Source organism: Arachis duranensis, chromosome 10, assembly GCF_000817695.3.
Source record: "Arachis duranensis cultivar V14167 chromosome 10, aradu.V14167.gnm2.J7QH, whole genome shotgun sequence".
NCBI classification, from domain to species: Eukaryota; Viridiplantae; Streptophyta; class Magnoliopsida; order Fabales; family Fabaceae; genus Arachis; species Arachis duranensis.
Window position 1 is genome coordinate 14055577 of NC_029781.3, and position 6156 is coordinate 14061732.

The window sequence follows — 6156 nt, forward strand, 5'->3', positions numbered from 1 at the left end:
TATTAATATAAAATATATATTAAAAATAAATTAAATATATACATACATAAAAATATATATTAGTTGATTTTGATTGTTAATTTTAATGTGTAAATAATATTTTTAATAATTTTATATTAGAGCCATCAAAACGAGTGGGTGAGTTATTCAAACAAATTAAACGTGTCGTCGCAAGTAATAATGAGTTAAAATTAAAAGAACGAGTTAGTTAATATTTTACATATAGCAAGTTTCAAAAGTTAATTATACATTTTCAAATATAAAACTAACTAATAAAATTGGAAAACTTAGTTAACAAATTACAATAACAAATCTTAAAGGAGAAACTAACCTCCCTTTTGGAAAATAAAACAGAAATTAAGTGATGGGGAGTGGTACTCTCTGGTACATACACAAAAGACGTAGGGACAGCAATGTTTGAGGACAATAGTGATTACTAATTACTAACCACAGGAAAGTCACATAAAGGGAAGTAATGGATAAAACTGGCCATATATAGAAGATTTGACTCAGAAAGGTTCAATTCAAAGGCTCCACGACTCTTTTAGAGTTTTAGTTATCTGATTTAATCCAAACATATATTCAATAATTACAAAATCGTGCTTCCAAGTTCCAATCCGTTGGAAATTATTTTTCTATGTATTAATTGTATTACTATTCTAAGTTTCAATTCCTATAGTAGCTATCGACCTAAATTTTAGCCCATCATTGCTATTGTAGAAGGAGGAGGTCAAATCAAAGTTTCAGTTGTTTGAGCAAAATGTGTAAAGGACTTTTATCATGTATCTCCAAAGATCGAGTTGTTTCGATGGTTTGTGTTATTGAGTACGCGGATCATGTATAGGCTAAACATGTTAGGCGTCGAGTAGTCTAACATTAAAAATTGGATCTAATTATATTATATTATAATATCAATATAATTTGTGTTTATATATTTTTTTTATCAAATACTGTTGGATATTACTGTAATGCTATTATTATTTACTGTGAGTGGGTATTGTTATTTTTTTTATTCTTACAAATAAAAAATGGGTATTGTTATTTTTTTTATTCTTACAAATAAAAAATTATATGTTTTATTCTTATCATTTGATATCAGAATTCAGTTTTAAATATTTGGTTATAATTTATTTAAAACATAGTTAAATAATTCTATTAGAATAATAAATTTGAATGAACTAATTATTATTTATGGAAGAAAAAATTAAAAAATTTATTTTTTGTCAAAAATCTACATTTATTCATATTTTTTACATAAAAATTGGAGTCTAAAATAGATGAAGAATGAAAGTTTGAACACCAACAAATTTGTGATTTTATTAAATAATGGGAATCTAAAATTTTGTGGAATCAAATTGAATCCGTGTATGCTTCCAAGTTTGGCAATAATAAATTGTACTTGTTGAATATGTTAAGGAATTTGAGATACAAGATACCACAAAGATTAGATCACTTGAATAAATTTGAATGGATTCTTGATTAGTTGTCAATCATTGAAATTAAGTTTGAAGACCAAGTTTAAAGATTGTGATTGCTAAATACTCTATCGGATTCTTAGGAGACATTTCGTATCTCTCTTATTATTTCTCCTCCAAATGGTAAAGTGAGCATATAACTTGTTAAAGGTGGCATTTTAAATGAAGAGATGAGAAGAAAGACACAAAATTTATCGTCACAATCTGAAATGTTAGTCATTGAAAATGGAGAGAAAAATCAAAGTAGAAGTAAAAAAGATAGAAATAAAAGTAGGAGTAAATTCAAGTCAAGATACAAGAATATTGAGTGTCAATACTGTCATAAAATGGATCATATAAAAAAATATTTCTTTCCTTGGAAAAAGAATAACAAAGGTAAGCAAGAAAAAAATATGATGGTGATAATGATCGTGTATCTACTATTTCAGATGATCTTCTTACTGTTGATATTGCTAATTATGAGTACAAGGTCAATCTTATTTCTGATGATGAGTTCAGTTGGATAATCGATAGTGGTGTCTTAATACATGTTACAGCAAAGAAGGAGTTTTTCATTTTTTATATTCCATTAATTTTAGAATGCTTAAAATGGGTAATGATGGCTTGGCCAAGGTGATTGGTGTAAGAGATGTATGTCTTGAGACTAATATGAGAATAAAGTTGCTATTCAAAGATGTTAGATATGCTTCAGATGTTCACTTGAATTTGTTTTCAGTTAAAAGGCTTGATAATGAAAGCTTTGTAAACACTTTCGACTTTGGACAATAGAAGCTTACTAAAGGCAACTTAGTGGTGGCTCGAGAAAAAGGTACTTCAAATTTGTATGTGATGCATGCCATGATTACAAAAGGTAGTGTAAATGCGGTTGAAAGTAAAGAAGTTTGTACCTTATGTCATAGAAGACTTGGTCATATTAGTAAAAAATAACTTAATTGTTTGGCTCGAAAGGATGTTTTTTCCAGTTTAAAGAATGCAAAGTTGGAGAAATTTTCTCATTGCATGGTTGAAAAATAAAGAAGATTATCCTTCAAAAAGCATCAACCTTTAAGAAAATCAGACTTCTTAAAATTGGTGCACTCTGATATTTGCGGTCTTTTGAATGTACAATCTTTTAGTGAAACTATTTACGTTATTATTTTTATATATGATCATTCAAGAAAGCTTTAGACTTATGCTTTGAAGACAAAGAACCAAATTTTGGATAAATTTAAAAAATTTCAAGTTTTGGTTGAGAGACAACCAGATAAAAAATTGTAATGTATTTGTACTAATAATGGTAGTGAGTATCGTAGACCATTTAATGAGTATTGCAAGAAGCAAGGTATTAGGCATGAAAAGACACCTTCTAAAACACTTCAAGGTAGCGTTTGGTAGAGAGACAGAGACTGAGAGATTGAGATTAAGAGACAGAGACTGAAATAAATTTCAGTATTCTGTTTGGTGCAAAGTGAGAGATAGAAATTGAAACAAGAATAAAACTCTAATTTAATTTGGACAAAGGATAAAATTGAAATTAATTAATTGAAATGAAGGTATTTTAGGTATAAATGTTATAAAAATTTCAGTCTCCGTCTCTAAAAATTTCAGTCCCCTGTGTCCCTATTTTTTGGAGGTACTGAAATACTGAAATTTTAGGGACAGAGACAGAAATTTTAGTACCAGTTTATGAGCCAACAAACATGATATTGTGTCTCATCTCCCAGTCTCTGTCCTAGTACCTCAACACAAACGCTACCAATTGAACGGTTTAATAGAAAGGATGAATAGAATACTGATTGAAAAAGTTAAGTGTATGCTTCCTGAAGTTAAGCTACTTAAAGTCTTTTGGGATGAAGCGCTACTTACAGTGGCTCATGTGATTAATTTGAGTCCTACAATTACTTTGGACAATGATGTTCTGAATCATATTTAGTCGGCCAAAGATGTCTCGTATGGTCACTTGAGAGTCTTTAAATGTAAATTATTTGTTCATGTTTCAAAGGATGAGAGGTCCAAGTTGGATGTGAAGACAATGCAGTGCATTTTTATTAGGTACGGTCAAGATGAATTTGGTTACAGACTTTATGATCTAGATGAAAAGAAACTTGTAAAAAGCCGTGATGTAGAATTTATTGAAGACCAGACCATTGAAGAGAGTAGTGACTTGACTGATATAGATATAGTTTAGTTGCCTCCTTCACTAGAACTAGCAAAAAATCAAGACCAAGAGCATATGCAGCAAAATGTGCCTTTGGTTTTCGATGATCAGCATATGGGAGATCTAATTGATGCTCCAGCTAATAATGATGCTGATAATCAACCTGAGCTACCTGAAGATCCACCACTTTTCCATTTTAGAAGGTTTATTAGAGAGCGGCGACCTTCAACGAGGTATCCTTCGAAGGAGTATGTGATATTTACTGATGGGTATGTGTTTTTGACTGATGGGAGAGAACCTGAATGTTATGAGGAAGTTATGAAAGGTGATGACAATAAGAAATGGTTTGATGCAATGCAAGATGAAAAGTAATTCTTGCATGATAATTAAACATTTAAACTTATGAAGTTGCCAAAAAAAAGAAACTTTTGCAGAACAGGTGTGTTTATAGGTTAAAACATGAAGAAAATTCTCAATCTTTGCGGTATAAAGTTAGATTGGTAGTCAAAGGTTACAGGTAGAAAAAGAGAGTTGATTATAATGAATCTTTTCACCAGTTGTGAGAAGATCTTCTGTTAAGATTGTTTTAAGTTTGGCTGCAAGTCTTGATTTAGAGATAGAACAGATGGATGTGAAAACTACTTTCTTTCATGGTAATCTTAAGGATGAAAATTGTATGGAACAACATAAATATTTCAGAGTAAAGGCAAAGAAGATTATATTTGCAAACTGAAGAAGAGCTTATATAGCTTGAAACAAGATCCGAGACAATGGTACAAGAAGTTCGAATCTGTTATGAAAGAACAAAGCTATAAGAAGACTACTTCTGATTATTGTGTATTTGTTAAACAATTTGCTAATACTGATTTTATAATCCTTTTGATATATGTTAATGAGATGCTTATTGTTGGTCAGAAGACTTCTAAAATTTACATATTGAAGAAGCAACTTGCAATGTCATTTGTAATGGAGGACCATGGGCTAGTAAAGAAGATTCTTGGTATAAGAATCGAGCATGATAAAAAAGATAATAAATTTTGGTTATCACAGAAAAAATACATACATAGAGACAATGTTGCACAGGTTCCAAATGAAGAAAATAAAGACCGTTAGTACTCCTCTTGCTACACACTTCAAATTGAGTTACAAGCAAAGTCCGTCAAGTGAAGAAGAGAAAAAAGACATGGAAAAAAAATTCTATATGCACCGGTCATAGGTAGTTTAATGTATGCCAAGTGTGCACAAAATCAGATATAGCTCATGTTGTTGGTTGTGTTAGCCATTTTGTTTCAAACTCAGAAAGAGAACATTGAAATACTGTAAAATAGATAATGTGATATCTTCGTAGTATTTTTAGCATGAAGTTGTGTTATGAAAGTGAGATGCCTATTCTAGTTGGTTACACTGACTCAGATATAGCAGAAGATATTGATTCTAGGAGGTCCATTATTTTAGATTTCTTGATCAACTTTGTGGGTAGAGGTGTCTTGTCAATTGAAATTGTAAAAATGTGTTGCTTTGTCCACTACCGAGACCGAATTTATTGTTATTACCGAAGCGTGCAAGGAAATACTTTGGATGAATAAATTCTTAAAGGAACTCGAATTTGCTCAAGAGAGGTACGTGTTTTTTTTTTATGTGATAGTCAAAGTGTTATACATCTTGGTAAAAACTCAATTTTTTCATTCTCGATCCAAACATATTGATGTGAGGTATCATTGGATACATAGTGTTTAGCATGTTAAGCTATTGGAACTTGAAAAAGTTCACACTGATGAGAATAGTTCTGATATGACGACTATAGCATTACCAAGGTGGAAGTTTGAAGTTTGTTGCTTGATCGTCGGATTGGCGGTTACCTCCACATGGTTGTAAGGGGGAGATTTGTTAGATTTTTGGGCTTCATTCCATGTGGAGAAAAAGTCCATATGTTAGTATCCAAGCCCATGGTTCTCTTAAAGTGGATGAGTGAGTTAGAGCTGAGGAGGAGATGTTTTATTTGTAAGAGAACACCAAATACTAGAGAGCAGAGAAGAGACAAAGTTATTTTCGCACATATACAAAGCTGTCTCTGTAAATTGGTTGCTATAGATTCGTTAACCGTTGGATCAAGCTCACATTTGGATAATGTTTTCTAGAGACCTGGTTCTTCATTTTTACCATTCATATCTTCAATTCGATGTCTATAACTAGAGATATTGGCTACGCACAATAGCTCTATTTTTGTATTATTTTTATCTTTTTGTTCTTGTTTTGCAAGTTTTGATGTTTGAATTTTTTGACTTGTTGTATGCATATTTTGTGCAGTAATTTGTGACTTTTTTGTATTCTATTTTTTTTATCATGATAGAATTATTTTTTAGTTTTGGTGATTCATAATTTTTATTTTTCATATTGAGGAGGTTTTCATGTTAAAAATTTTGCTATATTAGCTTATCTTTAATTTTTCATATGTGAAAAATTGTTAAGTAACAAGTGTCACTAGTATAAAAATTAATTTTACATTAAAAAAATTATAAAATAAAAAATTCATTAATTTAAAAT